This window comes from Hyla sarda, chromosome 2, assembly GCF_029499605.1.
Source record: "Hyla sarda isolate aHylSar1 chromosome 2, aHylSar1.hap1, whole genome shotgun sequence".
NCBI classification, from domain to species: domain Eukaryota; kingdom Metazoa; phylum Chordata; class Amphibia; order Anura; family Hylidae; genus Hyla; species Hyla sarda.
The window spans coordinates 486,252,699-486,262,668 of NC_079190.1; positions in this window are offsets into that span (position 1 = coordinate 486,252,699).

Consider the following 9,970-nt stretch of genomic DNA (forward strand, 5'->3'; position numbering starts at 1 on the left):
CACACCATCTGCACACAGTACAAAGGCTGTGTGTAGGTTATAGCACCCAGTTCATGACAGTTGCGCTTTAAAGGGGTACTCCGCCCCTAGACATCTTATCTCCTATCCAAAGGATAGGGATAAGATGTCAGATCGCCCGGGGTCCCGCTGCTGGGGACCCCCCGGGATCGCCGCTGCGGCACCGCGCTATTATTACTGCACAGAGCGAGTTCGCTCTGTGCGTAATGATGGGCGACACAGGGGACGGAGCAGCGTGATGTCATGGCTCCGTCCCTCGTGACATCACGGTCCGCCCCCTTAATGCAAGTCTATGGCGGGGGCGTGACGCTTCGGTCCCGGCGCTCATCAACGGCCGGGACCCGCGGCTAATACCACACATCGCCGATCGCGGCGATGTGCGTTATTAACCCTTTAGAAGCGGCGGTCAAAGCTGACCGCCGCTTCTAAAGTGAAACTGAAAGTATCCCGGCTGCTCAGTCGGGCTGTTCGGGACCGCTGCGGTGAAATCGCGGCGTCCCGAACAGCTGATCGGACACCGGGAGGGCCCTTACCTGCCTCCTCGGTGTCCGATCGACGAATGACTGCTCCGTGCCTGAGATCCAGGCAGGAGCAGTCAAGCGCCGATAATGCTGATCACAGGCGTGTTAATACACGCCAGTGATCAACATAGGAGATCAGTGTGTGCAGTGTTATAGGTCCCTATGGGACCTATAACACTGCAAAAAAAATGTAAAAAAAAAGTGTTAATAAAGGTCATTTAACCCCTTCCCTAATAAAAGTTTGAATCACCCCCCTTTTCCCATAAAAAAAATAAAACAGTGTAAAAAAATAAATAAATAAACATATGTGGCATCACCGCGTGCGTAAATGTCCGAACTATAAAAATATATAATTAATTAAACCGCACGGTCAATGGCGTACGTGCAAAAAAATTCAAAAGTCCAAAAAAGCGTATTTTGGTCACTTTTTATACCATTAAAAAAATGAATAAAAAGTGATCAAAAAGTCCGATCAAAACAAAAATCATACCGATAAAAACTTCAGATCACGGCACAAAAAATGAGTCCTCATACCGCCCCGTACGTGGAAAAATAAAAAAGTTATAGGGGTCAGAAGATGACATTTTTAAACGTATAAATTTTCCTGCATGTAGTTATGATTTTTTCCAGAAGTGCGACAAAATCAAACCTATGTAAGTAGGGTATTATTTTAACCATATGGACCTACAGAATAATGATAAGGTGTCATTTTTACCGAAATATGCACTGCGTAGAAACGGAAGCCCCCAAAAGTTACAAAATGGCGTTATTTTTTCGATTTTGTCGCACAATGATTTTTTTTTTTCCGTTTCGCCGTGCATTTTTGGGTAAAATTACTAATGTCACTGCAAAGTAGAATTGGCGACGCAAAAAATAAGCCATAATATGGATTTTTAGGTGGAAAATTGAAAGGGTTATGATTTTTAAAAGGTAAGGAGGAAAAAACGAAAGTGCAAAAACGGAAAAACCCTGAGTCCTTAAGGGGTTAAAATGATACCCTACTTATATAGGTTTGATTTTGTTGGACTTCTGGAAAAAATCATAACTACATGCAGGAAAATGAATATGTTTAAAATTGTCATCTTCTGACCCCTATAACTTTTTTATTTTTCCGTATATGGGTCGGTATGAGGACTCATTTTTTGCGCAGTGATCTGAAGTTTTGAACGGTACCATTTTTGCATTGATAGGACTTATTGATCGCTTTTTATTCATTTTTAAATTATATAAAAGGTGACCAAAAATGCACTATTTTGGACTTTGGAATTTTTTTGCGCGCACGCCATTGACAGAGCGGTTTAATTAATGATATATTTTTATAATTCGGACATTTCCGCACGCGGTGATACCATATATGTTTATTTTTATTTACACTGTGTTTTTTTTTTATGGGAAAGGGGGGTGATTCAAACTTTTAATAGGGGAGGGGTTAAATGATATTCATTCACTTTTTTTTTCACTTTTTTTTTGCAGTGTTATAGCTCCCATAGGGACCTATAACACTGCACACACTGATCTTTATCATTGATCACTGGTTTCTCATAGGAAACCAGTGATCGATGATTCTGCCGCATGACTGCTTATGCCTGGATCTCAGGCACTGAGCAGTCATTCGGCGATCGGACAGCGAGGAGGCAGGTAGGGACCCTCCAGCTGTCCTGTAAGCTGTTCGGGATGCCGCGATTTCGCCGCGGCTATCCCGAACAGCCCACTGAGTTATCCGGCAGCTTTCACTTTCGCTTTTAGCTGCGCGGCTCAGCTCTGAGCGCGCGGCTAAACGGTTAATAGTGCGCGGCGCCGCGATCGGCGCTGCGCGCTATTAGCGGCGGGTCCCGGCTTCACTATGACGCCGGGCCCGCCGTGATATGATGCGGGGTTACCGTGTAACCCCGCGTTATATCACGGGAGCAGGACCAAGGACGTACCAGTACGTCCTTGGTCCTTAAGGGGTTAAAAATCAAAAAGATAGCTATTAACTGTTACAGTTTAATAATGGAAATAAGTAACCTCCTCTAATAAAAAATGAATTGCCCCTCTTTTCCCATTTTACAAACAGAAAATTGTAAAAAATAAAATAAATCAACATATTTGGTATAGCCATGTACAGAATAGTCCAAATGATTAAAATATAATGTTAATGGTTCCATACGGTGAACGACATAAATCACATATACGCAAATGTGGTGCCGATAAAAACAACAAATCACAGATTAAGTGCCCATACAAGCATAACCATATGAATAAAACATGTCCAGGGGTGAAATGTGAGTGCAGGTGCAGTGACCATGAAAAATATTTTTTTATTTTTTGTTAACCCCTTCAGGACCACAGGTTTTTTCATTTTTGCACTTTCGTTTTTTCCTCCTCACCTTCTTAGAATTATAACACTTTAAATTTTCTACCAACAGACTCCTATAAGGGCTGTTTTTTTTGCGCCACATACTGTACTTTGTAATGACATCAATTATTTCACCACAAAATCTACGGCAAAACTAGAAAAAAAACATTGTGGGGCAAAATTGAAAAAAACAAGCGCCATTTTGAATTTTTTTAGGGGCTTCCGATTCTACACAGTGCACTTTTCGGTAAAAATGACACCTTATATTTATTCTGTAGATCCATACGATTAAATTGATACCCAGCTTATTAAGGTTTTACTTCTGTTAAAAAAAATTATAACTTTTTACACTAAAATTAGTAAGTTTAAAATTGTCCTCTTCTGACCTCTATAACTGTTTTATTTTTCTGTATACAGGGATGTATACAAAAAAGAAATAGCCCTCATACAGTGTAAAACATACTAAGGTTGGGTTCACATAACATGCAATACAGGACCGCATACGGCTGGACCACAGTTTTAAGTCCGGTGGAAAACCAAATATGGGTCAAAAATGAGCCGAACGGAGTCAGCGCTTCACTCCAGTCGGCTCACTGAGATACATTACATACGGGCCGCATACGGTAAGGATACGGGAGCGCCCGGTTTTAGCTTCCCCCCAGCCGTATGAGGTTCCGTATTGCACAAAACGTGATGTAAACCAGCCTTATAGTGTTCAAAAAGTTTGAGGTATTTTTTAGAAGCAGTACTGACTTTTTTTTAATTATATTGACCAGCAATATAAAAAGAACATGTCAATGTTATCGTACAGTTCACTGTGTAAAAACGAAAACTATCAAAAGTTGTAAAATAATTTTCTTTTCAATTTCCTGCTACAAATATATATATATAATTTTTTTTGATAGTACCGTACATTTTATGTTAAAATGAAAGGCTTCATTACAAAGTACAATTGGTCGCAAAAGAAACAACAACTCATATGGATCTGTGGGTGGAAAAGTAAAAAGATTCATGGCTCTTAGAAGGGGAGGAGGAAAATAATAAAAACGTCAAAATGAAAATTTCCTGTGTCCTCAGGACCAAAAAGGGCTGTAACCCTGAAGGGGTTAAAACTGTAATCTTCAAATTCTTTGTAAATCCCCAGTATATAACTGTGCATAGTGTAAGTAAAGTACAGTGCAGCCATTACAATGGATACACATACACGTGATGTCATCTGCTGTGACATCACACATCAAAGAGACTTTCTCCAGGGTAGAATCCAATCCCTAACACTTATTTCCTCGGTTCGGCGGGTGAACACGTTCTCCTACTAGACCTGCGCTTATTTTGCAAATTGAAGAGAATTTTGTCTATTTAGGCAAAAGGATCCTGTAGGGACGGCGACCATGAAGCTAAGAGGTAGGAATAATGAAAACTTTCATAATTTCAGTTTATAAATGGATTTAACATGAATGTATTAGTGTAAAGTTAATATAGTACAGTTCCGAACGCTTGGAGCGGGCGGTGGGGGGCGTGACTTCACGGCCACGCCCCCTCAATATAAGTCTATGGGAGGGGGCGTGCTCTCCCATAGACTTGCATTGAGGGGGTGTGGCGTGACATAACGAGGGGCGTGGCTGTGATGTTACGACCCCGTCACCCAGAGTTCTGAACGAAGGCTGGGTGCTGCACAGAGATCGCTGGGGTCCTAGCTGCGGGACCCCTGCGATCAGACATTTTACCCCTATCCTTTACATAGGGGATAAGATGTCTAGGGGCAGAGTACCCCTTTAAGTCTCTTACAGCAATTGGGTAGAGGTTTACTCCTGTGAGATAAATGATTTGTGAATCAATGTTTTACACATAATAGTCACACATAAATTTACAAAAAGCTTCCTACAGTGTTCAATGACCATTCTTTGTGTGAATATATATATATACATAAATACATGAATGAATATAGATTTAATATATTGTATCCTGTCACTATTTTGCAGATATCCCAGTTCTCTCGGTGCCTGTCGTGTGTCTCATACATTACGTGACGAGTTTCCTTTGGCGGTATACTAACCTATATCATTATAAGGTCACTCCACCATATTATGAGATCCATAAAATACCTGGGAAGAAGATTAAGCACCGTGGTCAGCGAGCAGATGTGGCTATTGACATGGCTTTAGGTGACAATTCAGACCCACATGAATCCAGGCACAGCGATCATGTGACAGTCACCATGGCGGATAACCAGATGGATTTACCAACAACCTCTGAAGATGCCTCGGAGCCCAAAGTGTCTTGGCTGCAGCGGACTTGGCAATATGCTAAAAGCAAACTGAAGTGGCCCAATTATGTATCCAATGTGTGGGTTGGAGCATGGGCCATGGCCAAATGGACAGTAACCGGCATGATGACCACATTCAAGATGCCATTTTACTTCCTACATACACAGCTAAGAAGTATTACAGCAAAGGCCATTGACGATCAGTGTGAACCAATTTAACAAGATGCTGATTGGGTCACACAAGATCTACATATGGTTGGGGGTGGGGGTGGGGAGGAGCCCGAAATGCAGCCACCTCCACGTGGTGGGCTCTGGGTCACTTGATACATTAACAAGTGAGCGAGGAGCTGCATAATTCAAGGCACATTTCCCATATTGGACATACAGCTTGTAATGGAGACAGAAGATGTTGTCCACCTAGAAACACATTTTGCACATAAGTGGGAATCAAGCCCCCCTATTGGATGATTAAGGAATCAGAGATCTGTAGAAGGGAAGAGGTGGATTCCCAGGAATGGAGGATGACAATATATCTCTAGCATAATATCTCTGGATAAGTGGATATGATAGAAACAGTATCATTATTATTATTACTATTATTAACCCCTTAAAAGGAGAACTCCGCTGCTCAGCGTTTGAAACAAACTGTTCCGAACACTGGAGCTGGCGCCGGGAGTTAGTGACGTCATAGCTTCACCCCCTCATGACTTCACCCCCGCTCCCTCAATGCAAGTCTATGGGAGGGAGCGTGGCGGCTGTCAGGCCCCCTTCCATTGACTTGCATTGAGCCAGCGCCAGCTCCAGTGTTCAGAACAGTTTGTTTCAAACGCTGAGCAGCGTTTAACCCCTTAAGGACGCAGGACGTACTCAATCGGCCCCTTTTCCGAGTCCTTAAGGACTCAGGACGTTTGAGTACGTCCTGTCAAATCCCGGCCCCCCGCCGCTAGCCGGAGGGGCGCCGAAGCCGGATGCCTGCTGAAATCGTTCAGCAGGCATCCCGGCATATTGCCTAGGGGGGTCATGATGACCCCCCATGTCGGCGATCGCAGCGAATCGCTCTGCGATTCCGTTCCTCGCCGCTCGCCGGGCGTTGATCAGAGCCGGATGTCTGCTGATTTACACCACCACCACCAATCACCACCAATCACCATCCATGCTGTACTGGGGGCTGGCATTGTGGCCACCCCCCTCAGTACAGTTGTGATTGGGTGGCCAAAGTGGCCACACCAATCACAATGTAATGGGAGGGGATCTGGTGGGCTAGGAGCATGTTGCTCCGTTCTGCCCGCCATTTCAGAGAGATCTGGTGTGCAGGACGGAGCCCCATGCTGCCCACCATCCCCTCAGTTAAAAAAAAGTGCCCCTTGCCCCCTTTCTGTGGCCCCTTGGCACAGAAATCCCCAAGGATAGCTTTAGATTAGGTAGGGACAGGTTAGGGTTAAAAAATAAAAAAAAATTATTTTTATTTTTTTTCAGCGTACCTCAGTGGGTGTCCGTGGGTTCGTAGCACCCTGCTGGGTCGCTGCGGTCTGCCGCCAGCATTTTTTTGGGGCGCAGATGTTTTTTTTTTTCCTAAGCGTGTGTGCGGACCCTCTTAGTTATAAAAGAGCGGTCCGCCACCGTTTGTTAAAGCCCACCCACCGCTGATCAGTCCCGTAGTACTGATCAGCGTTTTTTTTTTTGTGGTGCCGGCGCTTTTTTTTTTCTAGCGTGTTTTTGCACCCAGAGGCGATCCGTGCCACCAGTAGCAGGCGTGTACTGTGTGGCCGGACCGTACCTGTGTGTGCGGCGTGCCTCACCGCTGTCAGTGATTTATCACTGATCAGCATTTTTTTTGGTGGTAAAGGCACTTTTTTCGGTTACCGCGTTCTTTTTTTGCACCCATAGGCGTTCCGTGCCACCAGTAGCAGGCGTTTACTGTGTGGACGGACCGTACCTGTGTGTGCAGCCTGTCCCACCGCTGTCGGTGATTTATCACGGATCAGCGTTTTTTTGGGGGTTCAGGCGGGTGCATTTTTTCGGGGTTAAGCGTTTTTTTATTTTATTTTTCGTTTTTTTTGTGTGGGGCTCTGTGTACAAGCCACCAGCCACTGTTCTGGGCTGAGTGGCCGGACCCCCCACTGACTTCTGCGCCCCCTGCCGCCACAAGCGCTAATCAGTGCGCACACCACTGATTAGATAAACGCTTTTTTTTGGCGCAGGGCTTTTTTTGCGTTAGAAGTCCCCCTTTTTTTTTTAAAAGTCCCCTTTTTTATATTTTTTTTCTTTCTGTTAGGGCGGGTTAGTTTAGTTTAGTTAGGTTAGGCTAGGGCAGGTTAGGGCGGGTTAGGGAGGTAATATCTCACCACACCACACGCAGCACATACACCAATAAAGTTTTTCCCCACACACACACACACCCCCCGTATCCACATTAGAGTAGGGAAATGGCCCGCAGAGTGTTTTCGGCGGAGGAGGCATATGACATAATTGCCTCCGACACCGAGAGTGGCTCAGAGGACGATGAAGACCCCACCTTCCTTATTTCATCGTCCTCCTCATTATCTAGTTCAGATGATGAGCCACCAAGGCGGCGGAGACGCCGGCGTGCGGTGCCGCAAACCTCCTCTGCCCTTGACCCTGTGCCCCATGCTAGTATGAGTCCCCCTGGCGCTCATACTAGTGAAGCCCCCCTGCCAAGGTCACTGGTACCTCGTACCGGAGAACTTGACTGGGCTGAGCCAGCGGACCACGAGCCCATGATTCCTGAGTTTGTTGGCGACTCAGGAATCAAAAGGATGAAAAGGACTTTTTCGGTAATTTTTTCAGTGACGACTTTGTTAATTTGATGGTTACACAGACGAATCTGTACACCCAACAGTTCGTCGCCGCTAACCCGGGCTCATTTTTAGCTAGACCCGGCGGCTGGACTCCAGTCGATGCAGCCGAAATGAGGACCTTTTGGGGCCTCGCGCTGCATATGGGTATAATTAAAAAACCCAGTGTCAGGCAATATTGGAGTGGGGACGTCTTTTACCAGACACCCCTCTACAGTATGGCCATGAGACGTCCCCGGTTCGATGCCATTCGGAGATGTTTGCATTATGCTGATAATGCGGCATGTCCCCCCCGAACTGATCCTGCGTATGACCACCTGTATAAAATCAGGCCGGTCATCAATCACTTCGGGGACAGATTTTGGGAGGCCTATGTCCCGGGGCGGGAGGTCTCTATTGATGAGTCGCTCATCAGCTTCAAGGGGAGACTCAGCTTCCGGCAATACATCCCGACCAAGCGAGCGCGGTATGGCGTGAAGATGTATAAGCTTTGCGAGAGTACCTCCGGGTACACTTGCAAGTTTATAGTGTATGAGGGACGAGATTCCCGTTTTGAACCCCCAGAATGTCCCCCCACTCTGGGTGTTAGCGGGAAAATCGTTTGGGGCCTTTTGCACCCATTGCTAGATAAAGGTTACCACCTTTACGTGGATAACTTTTATACTAGTATCCCTCTCTTCACATCCCTCGCCTCCAGATCCACGGTCGCTTGTGGGACAGTCCGGAAGAATCAAAGAGGCCTTCCGCCCCATCCCCTACATGCTCCTATCCCCCGGGGTGAGTCCCGTGCCTTTTCCCATGAGAACCTGTTGTTGGTCCGGTATAAGGACAAGAGGGATGTCCTTATGCTCACCACAATTCATGGGAATGGCAGCACCCCTGTCCCTGTGTGAGGTACTGTGGGACCGGTCCTCAAGGATTGTATTCTGGACTACAATCGGTATATGGGGGGAGTTGATCTTTCTGATCAAGTCCTCAAGCCATATAATGCCATGCGGAAAACACGTGTATGGTATAAAAAGGTTGCGGTCTACATGGTACAGGTTGCCATGTACAACTCTTTTATACTGTACCAGAACGCTGGCAACACAGGGACATACCTGGAGTTCCAAGAGGTAGTTCTAAAGGCCCTCATCTTTGGTGACCGCCAAGGAGCGGGTCAGAGCACCTCTGGAACTTTAGGTCCCTGGATCGTCCCGGGCCAACACTTTCCTGGTGTGATCCCCAACACTAGAAGGTCGGGACGAACCCAGAAGAAATGCAGAGTGTGTCACAGGAAGGGGAGACGGAGGGACACCACCATTCAGTGTGACACTTGCCCAGATAATCCGGGCCTCTGCATAGGCTGCTTCAGGGAGTATCACACTTCCATGGAGTACTAAATTTTCCATCCTTTGCCCTAATTTTCATATTTTCATTCCCCAGAATTCGGCTCCAATGTACCAGTCCAGGGTACATTGACTTCCAAATTTTATACCAAAATACCCTATCCCCCCCCCCCCCCCCCCCCCCGCCCAAAAAAAAAAAAAAACCTTTTTCCCAGTACCCCAATATTTTTTTTTTCTTCTTCCCCCTAAAAAATGGATCATGGGACACAGAGTCAACAGCATTGGAGGTTTGCAGTTGCCTCAAATGCGCAACGCTCTCTCTCTCCACCTGAGCGGGTTGCGCATTTGAGGTAACAGAATAGGGACGGCCCCACACATCCCCTTCCCAGAATGATGATTCAGAGTATAGGGTTTGGGGCGGGCATCATTTTTACTTTTGGCCGTACTCTGGGTCATCATTCTGGGAAAATAATTGGCATATCAGTACTAAAATTGAAATTTTCTTCCCCCCATAGTACACTTCATCCATTCCTGGAAAATAAATGAAGGGAACACCCGTCTGTTCCAAATCTCCACTTCACCCTATACACCTTCCCTAGGAGTTGTACTGTTTGTAATAATCTCACATGTGGGTGTTCCTTTCTTGTATTTTCCTCTGAATGTATGTAACTGTTAGGACCGTAACA